Source organism: Lathyrus oleraceus, chromosome 5 (assembly GCF_024323335.1).
Source record: "Lathyrus oleraceus cultivar Zhongwan6 chromosome 5, CAAS_Psat_ZW6_1.0, whole genome shotgun sequence".
NCBI lineage: Eukaryota > Viridiplantae > Streptophyta > Magnoliopsida > Fabales > Fabaceae > Lathyrus > Lathyrus oleraceus.
In genome coordinates, this window is record NC_066583.1 from 6174229 (window position 1) to 6198363 (window position 24135).

General features: G+C 39.5%; 2 non-coding genes across 2 annotated transcripts; both read right to left on the reverse strand.

The window, feature by feature from the left end:
- Positions 1 to 3089: 3089 nt before the first annotated feature.
- TRNAS-UGA (transfer RNA serine (anticodon UGA)) lies at positions 3090 to 3171 on the reverse strand. The gene has a single exon. It is a non-coding gene; the product is annotated as a tRNA-Ser (tRNA).
- A 3787-nt stretch (positions 3172 to 6958) lies between these two features.
- TRNAS-UGA (transfer RNA serine (anticodon UGA)) lies at positions 6959 to 7040 on the reverse strand. Its single transcript has one exon. It is a non-coding gene; the product is annotated as a tRNA-Ser (tRNA).
- Between the last annotated feature and the right edge of the window lie 17095 nt (positions 7041 to 24135).

Sequence of the window (24135 nt, forward strand, 5' to 3'; positions counted from 1 at the left end):
ATTAAAATGGAAAAATAAACCAATTAAGTATTCTGGTCTCCCATCGCAGACATCCTTCAAAGCAATATAACCACGGCCATATGTTGCCCCAATACCTCACAAAAAACTTATTTTTCTTTAAATTTGGCTACGTATTGTTTCCCATCGTAAAGGGGTCTGAAATCTGACACTAACAACTTGACATTGGTTTCTCTAGTTCGTGTTATGGAAATATTCAAGCAACAAGAGAAATGACGTGAGCATCGGCGACACAGAAAAACTAATAATAAATTATTTTCTGTGACAAATTTTGATTTGTAGGGATGGTTTTGAGTATCTGAGTTTTATATTTGTAAATTATGGGTTTGGGTTAATGAATTCGATTTTTTTAATCATTTTTTATGGGGGCATACACAAGGGTTTCTATGATAACAAAATAAAATTACATAATTGTCACATAGACACATTATTGGATGTGACCGACTATTTATACCATAAGCAAAAATGTCATACATTTTAAATAATTGAGGAACTTAAATGATCCTTCATAAAATTATGTGACCAAAATTTATCCTTAGGACATTTTACGAGACCCCAAAAGGTATTAACCCATAAGTTTATTATACTTCAAAGAAACTATATTAATGTATACTTCCACCGTTTTTTATTAAAAGTTGTTTTGGGAAAATATTTTGTACAACAATGTAAGTCATTTTATTATATCAATAAATCATTAATGTTATTTTCCTATTATACCCTTAAATATTTATTATTCTCTCTCTTTTTAATTATGTCAATTTGTTTTTCCAATACCATTAATGAAAGATAATTTTGTAAAATTCTTCATAATTTCTCTTTTTATACCATAAATATTATATTTCTTAATACGTGTGTGTCATACGGTGAACTGGACTTTATCGGATTTGTAATCGCAATGTCGCGGTTAGCAAGAGTCGCCACCGACTTTTCTTTTATCCCATAAGGAAAGGTGGAAAAGAACAGGAAAGACCTTAATTTTAAATTCTTAGGTTCGGGAGGTACTTTATACAAAGGGAAGGTGTTAGGCACCCTTCGTATCCATGGTTATCCATGGGCTCTTAATTGCTCAATCATTTATGTTTTCTAGGTTTGAAAAAGTGGTTGAGAAATGTATGAAAGATGTTTTGAAAATGAGAATTTAACTTTGTAATGATTCTTGCATGAATGTATACAAAGTGGTTATCCCTTTAATTTTGAAAATGGTTTAGAAAAATATAACTTGGCAATGATCCTAGTACGGATGTATGCTAAGTGGTGATTTTCTAAAAAGGATGTTTGAAAGGTGTGGGGTGTGAAAAGCATTTTTTATTATGAATGAGCAATTAAGGTTACACCTGTCCGAGGTCTTTCCGGGCATTTCCCATCCTTATGAGGGTAAAACTGTCCTTACTATTGAGAAGTAAGGGGTTTTATCCTGGGGACGTAGAAGGGTCATCGTAGGGTCATCGATAGGTCATTGAAGGCAACAGTTGTGAGGATACCTTAGCATTCGAAGGGACTATCATCATTTAACCGTAGGCTATACCGAAGGGTCATCGAGGGACAAAAATGGTATTTTCGAAGGCAACGTCCGAGGGACTATAATTTATTCTATGATGATTTAATCGAAGGGCCATTGCTAAGTGTATCCCCACATTCGCGGGACATGACCGTTATACCGTAGTACCGTAAGGCAGCAAAAAGAGGTCCAAGATCACTTATTTAAAGGTCATATTTTAAAGTCAATTAAGTAATTAAGTCCATACTAAAATCAATGCATTAAAATTAATATATTAAAATTAAGACATTAAAATTAACACATTAAAATTAATTAGGCCACTTAAGGTGAGTCTCCACAAGGGTATCCCACAAATAAAGTGGAAGACCTAAACAGCAATCTTTTCCTGGGACATATGAACCTTTGCAAAATTCAGCAAACGGGTTAGAATACCAAATCAGGATGCAATCGAGAGTTGCACCAAAGTAATAGGTAAACAAAGCATGGTTATGATAAAACAACGGCATCCATTACAACAATTCAAAGTATCCAGGCAGACTTAAGTTACATGCAAGGCCTCAAATATATTTATGAATCTCAATTATGATATCACATGTGAATTAGGAACATAAAGCGATAATAGTAACGCAAACCTGTTTGCAATTGAGTCGCAACCTTGAATTGGCCGATCGGATAGAATTGAGCGGAGGTGACCTTGCTGCCGCCGTAAGATTAGATTCAGTAAAAAGGCACACAATAGTTTCCGTTGTAGAAACTATTGTGCAAAAAGAATCAACTAAATACCAAAAGGGAATCAGGAATTGCAAAAGAAATAGTGTAGCACTTGTAAAACACAATGCCTAAGCTGCTGGAAAAGAAGAGAAAATGCAAAGGCGAAAACGGTAAAGGAAAAAGAATCTCGGCAAAAGCTCTCCTTTTAGGTTTTCAAGGCGGCTATTTATATTGTTGTCATTAGGTCATGCCTGCTGCCAAAAAGGTCTTCAACGCGCGCGTGGATATAGGGCCCAACGGATCTTCAAGTCTCCGAAGCATTATCTGCGCCCAAAAAGTAGGGGATGGTGTGACGTTCGTCACACCATGTGTGACGCCCGTCACAGGGGTGTGCGAGGCGTGACGCTCGTCACAGCCTCTGTGACGCTCGTCACAGATGCCACACCCGTGTTCTTGTACTTTGGGTTGGGCTTTGCTGTTTGGATCGTTTTCTTTCCTTTTTGCACCCCTTTTCCTCCGCTTCCAAATAAACCACTTTCATATTATCACTAGGTGAGCGTGTAGCAAGTAGGCCAATTTGGGTCATTCGCGAGCTGGGCCTTTGTTCCTTTAAGTGTCATAAAATGAGTCGGAGTGCCCTGAAACGTCTTGAAATATTAATGGGCAAATTTTGGGGTATGACAGTGTGAAAGGTCAAAAACGACTTATAATAAAAAACAGAGGGAGTATATCTTATAACTAAATATGTAACTAATTTTGAAAAATAGTAGATTTAATTCTCAATAAAACTTATTTTAATTAATTTTCATTTTCATTTTTGAGATTATTGTTTTTAGATACTCTTGTTCTATAATAAAAAATTCGTCAACAGCAGGGTTCGAACCTGCGCGGGCGAAGCCCAATAGATTTCAAGTCTATCTCCTTAACCACTCAGACATATTGACTACATGTTTGCCCAAATTCTATAGAGTTTGTTCCTCTAATTTGCAAGTTTAATTAAATTTAAAAATTAATTTTGTTAAAAAATCATACTTATTTTTGAAATGGAGAAAAAAAATGTGTCCTCTCTTTTCTAGCTTTATTTGTTTTAGGTTAATAACTTAATAAGGATCACAATAATACCTTAAATTTACAAGCCAAACCATATTTTTTTTCTTTTTTTTCATTTTCCTTAATCATTATTAAATACGTCTCATTGGCATCCAAGTAAGTATTGAGTGACATTGACACTTCAGTGAGTGATTTAGTGACGAACAAATTGGTCACTATAAGATATATTTTGGAATTTAAATATTAAATTCAAATTATGCGTCATAAAATATACAGATAGTTTGAAATTTCTCATTATCATATAATATTTATTAAACAAAATGAAATGGCAACTACCATTATGTCCATCTAGAAGTTAAACCCATTAACCACTTCTCCCACCTCCATACACAAAATCATGTTGTTTGAGATTTAAATGTGGGGTGCTTTATATTATGTATAGGTTAGAAACTCATTTCAGTTCTCTCTCTATCCATAAACAAAAAATGGAACATTTATCTATTATCATATATGAAGATTTCGCCTTCCCTTTTCAAACAAGTCCTCAATAACCAATGATTAGCTTCACAAACTAAATTGGAAACAACATTAAAATGGAAAAATAAACCAATTAAGTATTCTGGTCTCCCATCGCAGACATCCTTCAAAGCAATATAACCACGGCCATATGTTGCCCCAATACCTCACAAAAAACTTATTTTTCTTTAAATTTGGCTACGTATTGTTTCCCATCGTAAAGGGGTCTGAAATCTGACACTAACAACTTGACATTGGTTTCTCTAGTTCGTGTTATGGAAATATTCAAGCAACAAGAGAAATGACGTGAGCATCGGCGACACAGAAAAACTAATAATAAATTATTTTCTGTGACAAATTTTGATTTGTAGGGATGGTTTTGAGTATCTGAGTTTTATATTTGTAAATTATGGGTTTGGGTTAATGAATTCGATTTTTTTAATCATTTTTTATGGGGGCATACACAAGGGTTTCTATGATAACAAAATAAAATTACATAATTGTCACATAGACACATTATTGGATGTGACCGACTATTTATACCATAAGCAAAAATGTCATACATTTTAAATAATTGAGGAACTTAAATGATCCTTCATAAAATTATGTGACCAAAATTTATCCTTAGGACATTTTACGAGACCCCAAAAGGTATTAACCCATAAGTTTATTATACTTCAAAGAAACTATATTAATGTATACTTCCACCGTTTTTTATTAAAAGTTGTTTTGGGAAAATATTTTGTACAACAATGTAAGTCATTTTATTATATCAATAAATCATTAATGTTATTTTTCCTATTATACCCTTAAATATTTATTATTCTCTCTCTTTTTAATTATGTCAATTTGTTTTTCCAATACCATTAATGAAAGATAATTTTGTAAAATTCTTCATAATTTCTCTTTTTTATACCATAAATATTATATTTCTTAATACGTGTGTGTCATACGGTGAACTGGACTTTATCGGATTTGTAATCGCAATGTCGCGGTTAGCAAGAGTCGCCACCGACTTTTCTTTTATCCCATAAGGAAAGGTGGAAAAGAACAGGAAAGACCTTAATTTTAAATTCTTAGGTTCGGGAGGTACTTTATACAAAGGGAAGGTGTTAGGCACCCTTCGTATCCATGGTTATCCATGGGCTCTTAATTGCTCAATCATTTATGTTTTCTAGGTTTGAAAAAGTGGTTGAGAAATGTATGAAAGATGTTTTGAAAATGAGAATTTAACTTTGTAATGATTCTTGCATGAATGTATACAAAGTGGTTATCCCTTTAATTTTGAAAATGGTTTAGAAAAATATAACTTGGCAATGATCCTAGTACGGATGTATGCTAAGTGGTGATTTTCTAAAAAAGGATGTTTGAAAGGTGTGGGGTGTGAAAAGCATTTTTTATTATGAATGAGCAATTAAGGTTACACCTGTCCGAGGTCTTTCCGGGCATTTCCCATCCTTATGAGGGTAAAACTGTCCTTACTATTGAGAAGTAAGGGGTTTTATCCTGGGGACGTAGAAGGGTCATCGTAGGGTCATCGATAGGTCATTGAAGGCAACAGTTGTGAGGATACCTTAGCATTCGAAGGGACTATCATCATTTAACCGTAGGCTATACCGAAGGGTCATCGAGGGACAAAAATGGTATTTTCGAAGGCAACGTCCGAGGGACTATAATTTATTCTATGATGATTTAATCGAAGGGCCATTGCTAAGTGTATCCCCACATTCGCGGGACATGACCGTTATACCGTAGTACCGTAAGGCAGCAAAAAGAGGTCCAAGATCACTTATTTAAAGGTCATATTTTAAAGTCAATTAAGTAATTAAGTCCATACTAAAATCAATGCATTAAAATTAATATATTAAAATTAAGACATTAAAATTAACACATTAAAATTAATTAGGCCACTTAAGGTGAGTCTCCACAAGGGTATCCCACAAATAAAGTGGAAGACCTAAACAGCAATCTTTTCCTGGGACATATGAACCTTTGCAAAATTCAGCAAACGGGTTAGAATACCAAATCAGGATGCAATCGAGAGTTGCACCAAAGTAATAGGTAAACAAAGCATGGTTATGATAAAACAACGGCATCCATTACAACAATTCAAAGTATCCAGGCAGACTTAAGTTACATGCAAGGCCTCAAATATATTTATGAATCTCAATTATGATATCACATGTGAATTAGGAACATAAAGCGATAATAGTAACGCAAACCTGTTTGCAATTGAGTCGCAACCTTGAATTGGCCGATCGGATAGAATTGAGCGGAGGTGACCTTGCTGCCGCCGTAAGATTAGATTCAGTAAAAAGGCACACAATAGTTTCCGTTGTAGAAACTATTGTGCAAAAAGAATCAACTAAATACCAAAAGGGAATCAGGAATTGCAAAAGAAATAGTGTAGCACTTGTAAAACACAATGCCTAAGCTGCTGGAAAAGAAGAGAAAATGCAAAGGCGAAAACGGTAAAGGAAAAAGAATCTCGGCAAAAGCTCTCCTTTTAGGTTTTCAAGGCGGCTATTTATATTGTTGTCATTAGGTCATGCCTGCTGCCAAAAAAGGTCTTCAACGCGCGCGTGGATATAGGGCCCAACGGATCTTCAAGTCTCCGAAGCATTATCTGCGCCCAAAAAGTAGGGGAATGGTGTGACGTTCGTCACACCATGTGTGACGCCCGTCACAGGGGTGTGCGAGGCGTGACGCTCGTCACAGCCTCTGTGACGCTCGTCACAGATGCCACACCCGTGTTCTTGTACTTTGGGTTGGGCTTTGCTGTTTGGATCGTTTTCTTTCCTTTTTGCACCCCTTTTCCTCCGCTTCCAAATAAACCACTTTCATATTATCACTAGGTGAGCGTGTAGCAAGTAGGCCAATTTGGGTCATTCGCGAGCTGGGCCTTTGTTCCTTTAAGTGTCATAAAATGAGTCGGAGTGCCCTGAAACGTCTTGAAATATTAATGGGCAAATTTTGGGGTATGACAGTGTGAAAGGTCAAAAACGACTTATAATAAAAAACAGAGGGAGTATATCTTATAACTAAATATGTAACTAATTTTGAAAAATAGTAGATTTAATTCTCAATAAAACTTATTTTAATTAATTTTCATTTTCATTTTTGAGATTATTGTTTTTAGATACTCTTGTTCTATAATAAAAAATTCGTCAACAGCAGGGTTCGAACCTGCGCGGGCGAAGCCCAATAGATTTCAAGTCTATCTCCTTAACCACTCAGACATATTGACTACATGTTTGCCCAATTCTATAGAGTTTGTTCCTCTAATTTGCAAGTTTAATTAAATTTAAAAATTAATTTTGTTAAAAAATCATACTTATTTTGAAATGGAGAAAAAAAATGTGTCCTCTCTTTTCTAGCTTTATTTGTTTTAGGTTAATAACTTAATAAGGATCACAATAATACCTTAAATTTACAAGCCAAACCATATTTTTTTTCTTTTTTTTCATTTTCCTTAATCATTATTAAATACGTCTCATTGGCATCCAAGTAAGTATTGAGTGACATTGACACTTCAGTGAGTGATTTAGTGACGAACAAATTGGTCACTATAAGATATATTTTGGAATTTAAATATTAAATTCAAATTATGCGTCATAAAATATACAGATAGTTTGAAATTTCTCATTATCATATAATATTTATTAAACAAAATGAAATGGCAACTACCATTATGTCCATCTAGAAGTTAAACCCATTAACCACTTCTCCCACCTCCATACACAAAATCATGTTGTTTGAGATTTAAATGTGGGGTGCTTTATATTATGTATAGGTTAGAAACTCATTTCAGTTCTCTCTCTATCCATAAACAAAAAATGGAACATTTATCTATTATCATATATGAAGATTTCGCCTTCCCTTTTCAAACAAGTCCTCAATAACCAATGATTAGCTTCACAAACTAAATTGGAAACAACATTAAAATGGAAAAATAAACCAATTAAGTATTCTGGTCTCCCATCGCAGACATCCTTCAAAGCAATATAACCACGGCCATATGTTGCCCCAATACCTCACAAAAAACTTATTTTTCTTTAAATTTGGCTACGTATTGTTTCCCATCGTAAAGGGGTCTGAAATCTGACACTAACAACTTGACATTGGTTTCTCTAGTTCGTGTTATGGAAATATTCAAGCAACAAGAGAAATGACGTGAGCATCGGCGACACAGAAAAACTAATAATAAATTATTTTCTGTGACAAATTTTGATTTGTAGGGATGGTTTTGAGTATCTGAGTTTTATATTTGTAAATTATGGGTTTGGGTTAATGAATTCGATTTTTTTAATCATTTTTTATGGGGGCATACACAAGGGTTTCTATGATAACAAAATAAAATTACATAATTGTCACATAGACACATTATTGGATGTGACCGACTATTTATACCATAAGCAAAAATGTCATACATTTTAAATAATTGAGGAACTTAAATGATCCTTCATAAAATTATGTGACCAAAATTTATCCTTAGGACATTTTACGAGACCCCAAAAGGTATTAACCCATAAGTTTATTATACTTCAAAGAAACTATATTAATGTATACTTCCACCGTTTTTTATTAAAAGTTGTTTTGGGAAAATATTTTGTACAACAATGTAAGTCATTTTATTATATCAATAAATCATTAATGTTATTTTTCCTATTATACCCTTAAATATTTATTATTCTCTCTCTTTTTAATTATGTCAATTTGTTTTTCCAATACCATTAATGAAAGATAATTTTGTAAAATTCTTCATAATTTCTCTTTTTTATACCATAAATATTATATTTCTTAATACGTGTGTGTCATACGGTGAACTGGACTTTATCGGATTTGTAATCGCAATGTCGCGGTTAGCAAGAGTCGCCACCGACTTTTCTTTTATCCCATAAGGAAAGGTGGAAAAGAACAGGAAAGACCTTAATTTTAAATTCTTAGGTTCGGGAGGTACTTTATACAAAGGGAAGGTGTTAGGCACCCTTCGTATCCATGGTTATCCATGGGCTCTTAATTGCTCAATCATTTATGTTTTCTAGGTTTGAAAAAGTGGTTGAGAAATGTATGAAAGATGTTTTGAAAATGAGAATTTAACTTTGTAATGATTCTTGCATGAATGTATACAAAGTGGTTATCCCTTTAATTTTGAAAATGGTTTAGAAAAATATAACTTGGCAATGATCCTAGTACGGATGTATGCTAAGTGGTGATTTTCTAAAAAAGGATGTTTGAAAGGTGTGGGGTGTGAAAAGCATTTTTTATTATGAATGAGCAATTAAGGTTACACCTGTCCGAGGTCTTTCCGGGCATTTCCCATCCTTATGAGGGTAAAACTGTCCTTACTATTGAGAAGTAAGGGGTTTTATCCTGCGGACGTAGAAGGGTCATCGTAGGGTCATCGATAGGTCATTGAAGGCAACAGTTGTGAGGATACCTTAGCATTCGAAGGGACTATCATCATTTAACCGTAGGCTATACCGAAGGGTCATCGAGGGACAAAAATGGTATTTTCGAAGGCAACGTCCGAGGGACTATAATTTATTCTATGATGATTTAATCGAAGGGCCATTGCTAAGTGTATCCCCACATTCGCGGGACATGACCGTTATACCGTAGTACCGTAAGGCAGCAAAAAGAGGTCCAAGATCACTTATTTAAAGGTCATATTTTAAAGTCAATTAAGTAATTAAGTCCATACTAAAATCAATGCATTAAAATTAATATATTAAAATTAAGACATTAAAATTAACACATTAAAATTAATTAGGCCACTTAAGGTGAGTCTCCACAAGGGTATCCCACAAATAAAGTGGAAGACCTAAACAGCAATCTTTTCCTGGGACATATGAACCTTTGCAAAATTCAGCAAACGGGTTAGAATACCAAATCAGGATGCAATCGAGAGTTGCACCAAAGTAATAGGTAAACAAAGCATGGTTATGATAAAACAACGGCATCCATTACAACAATTCAAAGTATCCAGGCAGACTTAAGTTACATGCAAGGCCTCAAATATATTTATGAATCTCAATTATGATATCACATGTGAATTAGGAACATAAAGCGATAATAGTAACGCAAACCTGTTTGCAATTGAGTCGCAACCTTGAATTGGCCGATCGGATAGAATTGAGCGGAGGTGACCTTGCTGCCGCCGTAAGATTAGATTCGGTAAAAAGGCACACAATAGTTTCCGTTGTAGAAACTATTGTGCAAAAAGAATCAACTAAATACCAAAAGGGAATCAGGAATTGCAAAAGAAATAGTGTAGCACTTGTAAAACACAATGCCTAAGCTGCTGGAAAAGAAGAGAAAATGCAAAGGCGAAAACGGTAAAGGAAAAAGAATCTCGGCAAAAGCTCTCCTTTTAGGTTTTCAAGGCGGCTATTTATATTGTTGTCATTAGGTCATGCCTGCAGCCAAAAAAGGTCTTCAACGCGCGCGTGGATCTAGGGCCCAACGGATCTTCAAGTCTCCGAAGCATTATCTGCGCCCAAAAAGTAGGGGAATGGTGTGACGTTCGTCACACCATGTGTGACGCCCGTCACAGGGGTGTGCGAGGCGTGACGCTCGTCACAGCCTCTGTGACGCTCGTCGCAGATGCCACACCCGTGTTCTTGTACTTTGGGTTGGGCTTTGCTGTTTGGATCGTTTTCTTTCCTTTTTGCACCCCTTTTCCTCCGCTTCCAAATAAACCACTTTCATATTATCACTAGGTGAGCGTGTAGCAAGTAGGCCAATTTGGGTCATTCGCGAGCTGGGCCTTTGTTCCTTTAAGTGTCATAAAATGAGTCGGAGTGCCCTGAAACGTCTTGAAATATTAATGGGCAAATTTTGGGGTATGACAGCTGCCCCTGTTCAATATTCTTGAACCGAGAGAGTAGAATGGTATGTGTCGTTCGTGGTCTGGAGGTGAAAGATTATTGAACACTAGAATGCCCCAAAAATTTGCACTTGCCAATTAGTCTTGGTGGAGATGGGCTTAAAGATGCCATCCAGGTAGTTTGATGAGGAGATTTCCAGATTGTGTCGTACGTTAGACGATGTCTGAAGACATGGATGTCATACCGGGTCATACACTAGACCGTATAGTGAATCATCCATCCTGCTGTTGACTTTGCTGGGGAGTCAGAGTATGCTATATATTGCTGGGGATAAGGGATCAGAATGGGTCATACACTGGACCGTATCTGAATACCAGAGTGAGCTGTTCGTTAGGCAGGTGACTTTGATGGGGATGAAAGATCAGAACGGATCGTACGCCAGATCGGTTCTGAGTTGCAGAATGAGTCGTCCGTTAGGCTGAATCTGCTTGAAGAGGGAGTAGTCGTATACCAGACTACCATTCAGGAATGTACCTGTCCGAAGGTAGCACCTGAGCAAAGGAGTAGCCGTATACCAGACTACCATTCAGGAATGTACCTGTCCGAAGGTAGCACCTGAGCAAAGGAGTAGCCGTATACCAGACTACCATTCAGGAATGTACCTGTCCGAAGGTAGCACCTGAGCAAAGGAGTAGCCGTATACCAGACTACCATTCAGGAATGTACCTGTCCGAAGGTAGCACCTGAGCAAAGGAGTAGCCGTATACCAGACTACCATTCAGGAATGTACCTGTCCGAAGGTAGCACCTGAGCAAAGGAGTAGCCGTATACCAGACTACCATTCAGGAATGTACCTGTCCGAAGGTAGCACCTGAGCAAAGGAGTAGCCGTATACCAGACTACCATTCAGGAATGTACCTGTCCGAAGGTAGCACCTGGGAAGATGAAGGTCTAACTTGGTCGTGCATTAGACTGTAATTGAGTTGAAGAAGGTCAGAATGGATCGTACGCTAGATCGTATCTGAGTCGAAGGAGTCATATGTTGAGCTGAATCAGAATGAACCGTATGTTAGGCTGTATCTGTATACGTTGTACTTGCAATAAATGTCTGGGATGGGCTTAAAGATGCCATCGCTAGGAGGATGTCTGAATGGATGTTGTCATGGAGTGTATCTGAAAGATGTAGTTGAATCTTGTCTGTGATTGATAAAGGCGTCTGCCTGAATGAGCCTTTTACTTTGACTATATCAGGAGGATAATTAACCTGCAAAGAAAAGTTAGCTTTATGCCATGTCATGATGCATGAGAGGTTTTATGCTTTCGAAAATAAATGCGAATGTTGTATGCATGCGTATGCTGTGAAATGATGCAATGAATGAGTTATGCGTATGAGAAGTTCTGCTTGGGGACTCTACTGGGGAAAATAAATCCCCATCTACTGATTGGAGATATTCGTGTTGAGGACCCTCTCTCGGCTGGGGGTTCTGATTTCTGTCTGATGGTAGAGATATTCAACAGAGCCTGGCTGGGGATGGATGAGATGATCAATCTGTCTGATGATGCCGACCTCTGTTGGGGAATAGCTGGCTGTGCCGGGGAATACTGCCAACTTCTTCTGGGGAAAAAAACAGGCTTGCTGGGGGGAAGAGAATTGGTAGTGGATTCATTGGAAGCATGATTAGACCTTTTCCTTGATCCTGAAGTAGGGTAGTAATTGCTATTGCTATTCTATGCATGTATTTTGGTAAACATTGGTCATATTCAAATGCACATATTAATTCAAATTAAATCAATGGACATTTACGCAACCAAAACAGAAAAGTAAAAAACAAAAGCATCTTTTTTGAAAGAGGGTTGTATTGATTTTTGAAAGAAGGCCTATAAACAGGCAAATTGTGTACAAGGAGACAGAAATCCTAGTAAGAGGAAATTGTCAAAAACAAAGAGAAAGCTATGCAGAAAAAGTCCTATTGATTTTAAGTCTACTACTGCCATTATATCTTCAAGCATCTCATCCCCTGTTGTCGGATAGAAGTGATTGGCTTGGTCAGTCCCTTGAACTTGGATGAAAGTTGACTGAGAACGGGACATAGTCATACGCCTTAATCCCTAATTTTTGCCTGGACCGCCTTTTCAGGTTTTCAGTCCACCAGGATACCCTTTTTTGCCCAAGCCACCTTTTCAGGTTTTCGACTTGCCGGGTGTACATTTTTTTTATATATATCCCTAATTTTTGCCCGAACCCTTTTGGTTCGCCGGGATGCCCTTACTTTTGCCTAGATACGTCGATCTAGCGGGTCTTTTTCATGCGTAGTATTTTTTAACTATGTCCGCGTTCACGGGATGTGGGAAGTCTTCACCATCCATTGTAGCGAGTATCACGGCTCCACCCGAGAATACCTTCTTAACTACAAATGGCCCTTCGTATGTGGGGGTCCATTTGCCTCTGGGGTCAGTTTGTGGTAGGATGATGCGTTTGATTACCAAGTCGCCAATTTGATACACTTGTCTCTTGACCTTTTTGTTGAATGCCCTGGTCATGCGCTTCTGATATATCTGCCCGTGACAAACAGCCGCAAGTCTCTTCTCATCAATCAAGTTTATTTGATCGAGTCGAGTCTGAATCCATTCATCTTCGTCTAAGCCCGCCTCTTTCATGATTCTCAGAGAGGGAATCTGGACTTCCACCGGTAAAACAGCTTCCGCTCCGTAGACTAAAGAGAAGGGAGTTGCCCCTGTCGAAGTGCGTACTGAAGTGCGATAACCATGGAGAGCAAATGGTAACATCTCATGCCAGTCTTTGTACGTTACTGTCATCTTTTGTATGATCCTCTTGATGTTCTTATTAGCAGCCTCCACGGCACCATTCATCTTTGGCCGGTACGGAGAGGAGTTATGGTGTTTAATTTTGAACTGCGTGCAGAGTTCAGTAATCATCTTGTTGTTCAAATTAGTACCATTGTCAGTGATAATCCTTTCAGGGATGCCATACCGACAAATAAGGCTATTCTTGACGAACCGTGCCACCACATTCTTGGTGACAGAAGCGAATGAGGCTGCCTCCACCCACTTCGTAAAGTAATCAATAGCGACGAGAATGAAGCGATGTCCATTAGAAGCCGTGGGTTTAATCTCTCCAATCATATCGATGCCCCACATTGCGAAGGGCCAAGGAGCTGTTAACACGTTCAATGGAGCAGGGGGCATATGTACTTTGTCCGCATAGACCTGGCACTTGTGACAGGTTCTGGAGTGATGGTGGCAATCAGCTTCCATGGTAGACCAATAATACCCTGATCTCAGGATCTTCTTGGCCATTGTATGTCCACTAGAATGAGTCCCAAAAATACCATCATGCATGTCTTCCATAATCCTTTCTGCTTCCTTTCTATCCACACAGCGAAGCAGAGTCGAATCATGATTACGTTTGTATAACACTCCATTACTCAGAAAGAATTTAGCGGAGAACTTCCGCAGGAATCTTCTGTCATTGATGGATGCCCCTTCAGGGTATTCCTGAGCTTCTAAATATCTTTTTACGTCGTGGAACCAAGGTTTCTCCTGTACCTCCTCAGTGTTAAGTTCATAACAGTGTGCTGGTTCATCCAATCGTTCAATAGTGATCCTAGGAGCTTCACCGTCCCATCTGACTCTGAACATAGATGACATGGTAGCCAGTGCGTCTGCCAACTGATTCTCTTCTCGTGGAATGTGTTCGAATGTAATCTCCTCGAAGTATGGGATTAATGTCATCACCTGCTCTCGATAAGGGACGAGATTTGGATGTTTAGTATCCCATTCCCCTTTGATCTGACTGATTACCAAGGCCGAATCTCCGTACACACTCAAAAACTTGATTCGCCAATCTATAGCAGCTTTGAGTCCAAAAATACACGCTTCATACTCAGCCATATTGTTGGTACAATGAAAACATAGTCTAGCAGTGAGAGGCGTATGGTAACCTTCAGGAGAAATGAGTACAACCCCAACACCATGGCCCAATGCATTAGAAGATCCATCAAAAACCATAGTCCATCGGGATCCCCATTCGGGTCCTTCATCTGGTTTAGGTTTTTCATTATCAGCAACAACCATGACATCCTCATCCGGGAACTCAAAATTCATAGATTGGTAATCATCCACCGCTTGATGAGCCAAATGATCAGCCAGCACGCTTCCTTTGATTGCTTTCCGGGTAGTGTACTGGATATCATACTCTGTTAAGATCATCTGCCATCTCGCTATTCTTCCGGAGAGGGCAGGCTTCTCGAACATGTATTTGATGGGATCCATCCTAGAAATCAACAAAGTGGTATGATTCAACATATACTGTCTTAGTCGGCGAGCAGCCCAGGCCAAAGCACAGCAAGTTCTCTCGAGCAGTGAGTATCTTGTTTCACAGTCGGTAAACTTTTTGCTCAGGTAGTATATGGCATGCTCTTTTCGACCAGACTCGTCATGTTGCCCCAATACGCACCCCATTGAATTTTCTAACACGGTCAGATACATGATTAGAGGTCTTCCTTCAACTGGTGGTATCAGAATCGGAGGTTCCTGGAGGTAGTTCTTGATTTTGTCAAAAGCTTCTTGGCATTCGTCATTCCATATCATTTCTTGGTTTTTCCTCAGCAATTTGAAGATGGGTTTGCAGGTAGCGGTCAAGTGGGAGATAAATCGAGCAATGTAGTTCAAGCGTCCCAAGAAACCTCTGACTTCTTTCTCCGTACGGGGGACTGGCATTTCCTGAATAGCTCTCACTTTAGCTGGGTCCACCTCAATTCCTTTACCACTGACAACAAAGCCCAAGAGTTTACCGGATCTTACTCCAAAGGTGCATTTGTTCGGATTCAATCTCAACTTGTACTTCTTCAACCTCTCGAACAGTTTGTATAAATGATCGAGATGTTCTTCTTCAGTATGAGATCTAGCTATCATGTCATCCACATATACTTCTATCTCATGATGAATCATGTCATGGAACAAAACCACCATAGCACGCTGGTATGTTGCCCCGGCGTTCTTTAGACCGAACGGCATTACTTTGTAACAGAAAGTGCCCCATTGCGTCACAAACGTGGTTTTCTCCATGTCCTCAGGTGCCATCTTAATCTGATTGTAACCTGAGAAACCATCCATGAATGAGAATAATTTGTGTTGAGCGGTGTTATCTACCAGAACATCAATGTGTGGGAGTGGAAAGTCGTCTTTGGGACTCGCTTTATTCAAATCTCTGTAATCCACGCACATTCGCACCTTACCATCTTTCTTTGGCACTGGCACCACATTAGCAACCCATTGAGGATAAGAAGTAACAGCTAAGAAACCGGCATTGAATTGTTTCATAACCTCGGCTTTGATTTTCTCAGACATTTCAGGACGCATGCGGCGAACCTTTTGCTTGACAGGACGGCAGTCTTCTTTCGTAGGCAGCCGATGCACCACTATATCAGTATCCAACCCGGGCATGTCTTCATAAGACCAGGCAAAGATCTCCACATAGTCACGCAACATCTGGATCAATCTTTCTTGGACACTGTTTTCCAAGCCTGCTCCTATTTTGACTTCTTTTCTGTCTACTTCAGTACCCAGATTTACGATTTCGAGTGACTCTTCATGCGGCTGTATAGTCCTTTCCTCTTGCAATAACAATCTGGCAAGCTCTCCAGGGACTTCACAATCTTCCTCACTTCCATCTTCGGCTTGGTAGATTGGATTTTCAAAGTCATAATGAACAGTAGCGGAATTATTATCAATAGGATCCATAGTGGATACGGATCTGCAATTTGTTACGTGAGTGTGTGTAAGAAAGCATAGCTTGTTCGAAAGACGACAGGAAAAATAAAGAGCGCAATATTTGAATGCGAAAAAGTCCACTGATTTATTGAATATGAATATGCTTATGAAATGACAAAACCCTTAACAAATTAGCTATTGTGCCCCGGGCGTAGACACAATGCTTTAAGAAGTTCAATTGAAAAATTAAAGATTTGCAATACTAAATGGACAATAACAATTACTCCAGACTAAAGGAGATCGGGATAGTGTCTTCAGCCTTCCAATTATTGAGTCCGTCGCCAATTGTTGGGTAGATCCAGCTATCCAGGTCACAATCACTGTCAGCATCTTCTACAGCATTAATTTGACTCTTGTCAGGGCTGAACCCCAGGCCAAATTTGTCAGACTTGTACGGTACGTTGATCAGTTGACCCCAGCTAGTACAGCCACCATCTTCAACCACAGCTTGAGCATCTTTCAAAGAAATCATAGCAGGAGGAGCACGAGTAACCTTGGGCACACAGGGAGTTGGCTTAAGGACAGGATCGGGCGGAGAAACCACTTCAAATGACTGAGTTGGAGTCTCGAAGAATTCACCATCCATTTCAACGTATCTGAAGGTATGCACACTACTGACAATGTATTCTTCCTCCCCACACACAGTGACGATCTTACCCTCTATTGGATACCTTAGCTTTTGATGGAGAGACGAAGCTACAACACCTGCCTCATGAATCCAAGGGCGCCCCAATAGGCAGGAGTAGGCAGGACGAATGTTCATTACATAAAAGGTAGTGTTGAAAACCTGAGGTCCTATCTTGATAGGGAGAACAACTTCACCGTGGACAACACTCTTTGCACCATCGTAAGCCCGCACCACAATGTCACTAGGCTTCAGTTCAACGCTCTTGCAGTCAAGTTTCTCGAGCACGGCTTTCGGTAACACATTCAAAGAAGAGCCATTATCGATCAACACATGGGACAGGGTGATCCCTTTACACTCAATGGAGATATGCAGGGCCTTATTATGGTTCTTTCCCGCTGGTGTCAGATCAGCGTCGGAAAATCCTAGGCCATTGTCAACAGCCAAGTGAGCCACATAATGTTCGAACTGATCGACAGATGTTTCTTGAGGCACATGAGCAGTCTTCAAGAATTTTATTAACGCATTGGCATGAGATTCAGAAGATAACAGCAATGATAACATTGAGATCTTAGATGGGGTATGCCCCAACTGCTCTACAACATCGAAATCACTCTTGCGGATGATTGTCAGCATTTCTTCCATTTCTCGTTTGGCAACATCTTCAGTAGTAGCTTGGATCGGTGTCTCTGACTGAGAAGGGTTGACTGGTTCTTTTCCTCGGTTTTCGGGAACCGGAGGTGAGATCTCTGGAGAGAAGATCCTTCCGCTTCGAGTAACCTTACTAGTCCCAACAATGTCATTAGGATTAGCAGAATTGCCAACTTGCTTTACACCATGGATGTAAACATCACCTCCATAATTCCACGGAATGGCTTTGCTCGAGGAATATGGTACTGGGCCAGGGGTAGTAATGATCAGGGGAGCTACTCTGGGCTCAGCGGTAATCTTCACAGGCACTCTAGTAGCGGTAATCTTCACTGGAGCTTTGGACCTAGCAATCACAGATATCTCTTCAATAGAGTTGTCCACCTTAGGAACCCTTTCAAATAGAATTGTACGATCATCCATCAGCCGTTGAATGCCGTTCTTCAACTTCAAACAATCATTGGGTCGGAGTACACAGAGATCGCAATCTTCAGCACAACCTGGAAATAAACCAGCTCGCAATAAATTCCTCTTTATGATCGGGAGAGGAGATGTTAAGTCCGCTACAGTAGTGATGAGAGAATCGTCATCGAGAGCATTAACAGCCTTGTCATGATTAGGCATAGGAGCAGTGATGACATTAGGAGTCTCCGGAGGCTCGAACTCAATTTCCCCCGCGTCGATCATGTCCTGAATTTTATTCTTTAACAACCAACAATCGTTTGTATCATGTCCGGGGCTATCGGAGTGATATGCACACCTGGCATTGGGATTATAACAAGGCGAAGCAGTGTTGACATTTGCAGGAGGACCTCTGAGAGTGATTAGGTTTACCTTTAGCATACTTTGCAGTGCTTGTGCTAAAGTCATATTGAGCTTGGTAAACTGCCTTCTTGGTCTGTCTTGTCTTTGCTGGAAGTTTTGAGCTGGCGGGGCTGCGATCGTCACTGCTCCAATGGCATGGTCACCATTTTTCATACTATGATTCTTGTGACCATACACAGCATTTGATTCGTTCTTCCCATGGTAGGACTTTTTACTGCTTGTAGAAGTAGCTGCCTGTAACTTTCCACTTCGAATGCCGCTCTCCACCCGTTCACCTGTCAGTATGAGTTTAGTGAAACCTGATGAAGAACTCCCCAGTAGGTGGCTGTAGAATGGGCCAGTCAGGGTACCCATGAACAGGTCTACTAATTCTCGGTCAGTCATAGGGGGTTTGACTCTGCCAGCCAAATCTCTCCATTTCTGAGCATACTCTTTGAAGCTTTCTTTAGATCCCATGGCCATATTCTGCAACTGTAGCCGAGTAGGCGCTAATTCAGAATTGTACTGGTACTGCTTATAGAAAGCTGTTGCTAAATCAGTCCAGGTGCGGATGTCAGAACTCTCGAGCTGATAATACCATTCCAACTGAGTGCCAGACAGACTTTCTTGGAAGAAGTGGATCCACAGTTTCTTATCAGTGGTATGCGGCTGAATCTTTCTCACATAAGCCCTTAGATGCATCTGAGGACAAGACGCACCATCATACTTAGTGAAAGTGGGGATTTTGAATTTGCGGGGAATGGTCACATCGGAGACCAGACCCAGACTTTCGAAATCCAGACCAGGTGTCTTCTGACCCTCCATGGCTAGCATGCGCTCTTCCAGCAGTTTGTACTTATCATCTCTTGGAGAGTACTGTTCATTTTCATACTCTTCATCCTCATCCTCAGGGTTAGAGAAATCAGCATCCTCTTCCTCTGAATCATTCTCCGCCTCATCTTCTGGACCATTCGGGGTTCCAAATTTGATTCCCGTAGCCTGTCCTTTACGCCTTCTTCCTGGGTTAATGAAACTGACAGCCTTCTTGTCTTTCTTCTTTTCGACCAAAAGAGCCTTCAGTTCCTCCTGCCCCTTGGATAAGCTTAGCATCATCTCCTTGAACTGAGCATTTTGAGTCTGGAGATCTTTGACAGTTTGTTCGAGATCCATTTTTCTGTTTGAAGGAAAACCGTGAGAATACTGATCCTTTTAGAGTACCTGTTATGCAATGTCATGTTATGCTATGCAATGTATGAAATGTTTTCAAGGACTTTTGGAATTTAACTTTGCATAAATCACCAACAAGAGAGAAATGTTTATTGCTACTTTTTTTAATCAATGTTCGTTACAAAAGGAATAATAGTAAAATACAATGAAAGCTCAAGTCTCCCAGGGGCGACTTCTTTTTGGGCGAAGATATGCATTGAGTCTTCGTTCCTCGTTAAGCTGACTGGTGAGCTCTAGTACTTTCTTCCTTTCTGTATTGAACTGAGCTTCAAAAGTATCTCTCTCTTCTCTCAACTGGGTCCAGGATCTTTTCAATTCCTCAACATCAGTAGGCACATCTGGGTAAGGAATGATCTGGGAAGTACCTCCTTCGACCTCTGATTCAACAATCAATGGTCCGACTGCAAGATACGGCATGACAAGTTCGCGAGCTCTGGCGCGTACCCGTCTAAGATAAGGTTCCATAGGAATAGAATTTTTCTTGCCTAAATTGCTTCTTTTCACCATTCCCCAAGCTCGTACAAACTTTTGACGGAGATTTTGAGGGTCATTGTCATAGTCAAACACTATACCTTGAACAATTATTTCATGCGGACCATCCCTTCGAGCATACCCAAACTGACGTAGGGCTAAGGCAGGATTATAAGTAATACCTCCTCTTATCCCCATGAGGGGTACATTAGGGAATTCTCCACAACGGTCGATGATGATAACATTTTCTCTGAGGTTAGAACACCAACGGATGTCCGAATGGGAGAGTGCCATTATCCTTTGAGACCACTTCAGATTTTGATCATTCTTCAAGATTGATTGAGGAAGGTGCGAAATAAACCACCTAGACAACAAAGGTATGCAACACATGAGAGTCCCTTGCTTCTTCATAGTGCGCGTGTGAAGGGAATGCAAGACATCTCCAAGCAAGGTAGGCACAGGGTTATGAGTGAGGAATATCTTAATAGCATTCATGTCTATGAATTGATCTGGATTAGGGAATAACACCAAACCATAGATTAGCAATGCTAGAACATCTTCAAAAGCATGGACATTCATCACTTTTAGGAATTCTCGGGCCTTACTTATCAGAAATTTGGCAAGTAAACCTTTAATTCCACTTCTTGTTACCCAATTAGTTTCAATGTCGGACTTTGTCATGTGTAAAGCTGCGGCAACTTCTTCGGCTTTTGGCATCTTTTCTAAACCACTGAAAGGCATTTGATCCAGGATAGGTATCCCAAGCAGCTGGGAAAATTCTTCTAATGTGGGTACCAACTGATAATCTGGGAAAGTGAAGCAATGATGCTTAGGATCGAAGAACTGGAATAGGACTCTCATCATATCATCTTTGAAACCAGTGGTAACCAGATTGAGGAGATGACCATGTTTCTTGTTGAACTGAGCATGATCTGGGAGTTCTGACACCAAATCCTTGAGTTGAGGAGAGATTGTTACAAGATTGATCCGGATAGTCTTCCTGGAAGCCATAACCTGTTCAAAGAGCAAAGCTAAATTCCTAAGTCCTTGAAATGGTTAGTATGATGATGTTATGATGTTATGATGTTATGCAAGCACAAGCATGTCACACAACAATTATTCCTAGGTTTTAAGGCTTGCATGAGTTCCATAGGTAAGTACCCTCCCCACTGAAGTTTGGTTGGTTCAACCTGTCCTAGAATAGTAACTGGGTTCTAGAAGGATCTCAGATCATCGACCTTTCTTTGGGTCCACTTCAGTGCAACACCAAGTGGTTGACCGAAGCTTTCCTAAAGTCCAATCTCAAAGAGTGTAGCATCGAGTATCAACCAACCTCAGTCGGAACCGAAGTCAGTTATCTCACTACTTTCTAATGGCTAGGATGAGTCAATTAGGGTTCTAAAGGTCTGGTTAATGCTTTGATGACACCACGCGGAAGCCAAATTTTTCCTCAAATAACATGAGGACCATCAGGACAACCAAAGTGTCACATTAACCGTAGCTATCATTTTAACCATTCCAGTATACGCCGGATAGTCGCGATGATCTACTGCTACTTACCTAAGGTACACTAGATCCGGGTGTAGGATCTTTCACTCAAAGCCCCCCTTAAAAGAAGGAAAACATAAATGATATATATATATATATATATATATTTTTTTTTTTGTTTTTTTGTTTTTTTTATGATGGACCTCTCTTTTAGTCCCCAGCAGAGTCGCCAGTTCTGTCATACGGTGAACTGGACTTTATCGGATTTGTAATCGCAATGTCGCGGTTAGCAAGAGTCGCCACCGACTTTTCTTTTATCCCATAAGGAAAGGTGGAAAAGAACAGGAAAGACCTTAATTTTAAATTCTTAGGTTCGGGAGGTACTTTATACAAAGGGAAGGTGTTAGGCACCCTTCGTATCCATGGTTATCCATGGGCTCTTAATTGCTCAATCATTTATGTTTTCTAGGTTTGAAAAAGTGGTTGAGAAATGTATGAAAGATGTTTTGAAAATGAGAATTTAACTTTGTAATGATTCTTGCATGAATGTATACAAAGTGGTTATCCCTTTAATTTTGAAAATGGTTTAGAAAAATATAACTTGGCAATGATCCTAGTACGGATGTATGCTAAGTGGTGATTTTCTAAAAAAGGATGTTTGAAAGGTGTGGGGTGTGAAAAGCATTTTTTATTATGAATGAGCAATTAAGGTTACACCTGTCCGAGGTCTTTCCGGGCGTTTCCCATCCTTATGAGGGTAAAACTGTCCTTACTATTGAGAAGTAAGGGGTTTTATCCTGGGGACGTAGAAGGGTCATCGTAGGGTCATCGATAGGTCATTGAAGGCAACAGTTGTGAGGATACCTTAGCATTCGAAGGGACTATCATCATTTAACCGTAGGCTATACCGAAGGGTCATCGAGGGACAAAAATGGTATTTTCGAAGGCAACGTCCGAGGGACTATAATTTATTCTATGATGATTTAATCGAAGGGCCATTGCTAAGTGTATCCCCACATTCGCGGGACATGACCGTTATACCGTAGTACCGTAAGGCAGCAAAAAGAGGTCCAAGATCACTTATTTAAAGGTCATATTTTAAAGTCAATTAAGTAATTAAGTCCATACTAAAATCAATGCATTAAAATTAATATATTAAAATTAAGACATTAAAATTAACACATTAAAATTAATTAGGCCACTTAAGGTGAGTCTCCACAAGGGTATCCCACAAATAAAGTGGAAGACCTAAACAACAATCTTTTCCTGGGACATATGAACCTTTGCAAAATTCAGCAAACGGGTTAGAATACCAAATCAGGATGCAATCGAGAGTTGCACCAAAGTAATAGGTAAACAAAGCATGGTTATGATAAAACAGCGGCATCCATTACAACAATTCAAAGTATCCAGGCAGACTTAAGTTACATGCAAGGCCTCAAATATATTTATGAATCTCAATTATGATATCACATGTGAATTAGGAACATAAAGCGATAATAGTAACGCAAACCTGTTTGCAATTGAGTCGCAACCTTGAATTGGCCGATCGGATAGAATTGAGCGGAGGTGACCTTGCTGCCGCCGTAAGATTAGATTCGGTAAAAAGGCACACAATAGTTTCCGTTGTAGAAACTATTGTGCAAAAAGAATCAACTAAATACCAAAAGGGAATCAGGAATTGCAAAAGAAATAGTGTAGCACTTGTAAAACACAATGCCTAAGCTGCTGGAAAAGAAGAGAAAATGCAAAGGCGAAAACGGTAAAGGAAAAAGAATCTCGGCAAAAGCTCTCCTTTTAGGTTTTCAAGGCGGCTATTTATATTGTTGTCATTAGGTCATGCCTGCTGCCAAAAAAGGTCTTCAACGCGCGCGTGGATCTAGGGCCCAACGGATCTTCAAGTCTCCGAAGCATTATCTGCGCCCAAAAAGTAGGGGAATGGTGTGACGTTCGTCACACCATGTGTGACGCCCGTCACAGGGGTGTGCGAGGCGTGACGCTCGTCACAGCCTCTGTGACGCTCGTCACAGATGCCACACCCGTGTTCTTGTACTTTGGGTTGGGCTTTGCTGTTTGGATCGTTTTCTTTCCTTTTTGCACCCCTTTTCCTCCGCTTCCAAATAAACCACTTTCATATTATCACTAGGTGAGCGTGTAGCGAGTAGGCCAATTTGGGTCATTCGCGAGCTGGGCCTTTGTTCCTTTAAGTGTCATAAAATGAGTCGGAGTGCCCTGAAACGTCTTGAAATATTAATGGGCAAATTTTGGGGTATGACAGTGTGAAAGGTCAAAAACGACTTATAATAAAAAACAGAGGGAGTATATCTTATAACTAAATATGTAACTAATTTTGAAAAATAGTAGATTTAATTCTCAATAAAACTTATTTTAATTAATTTTCATTTTTATTTTTGAGATTATTGTTTTTAGATACTCTTGTTCTATAATAAAAAATT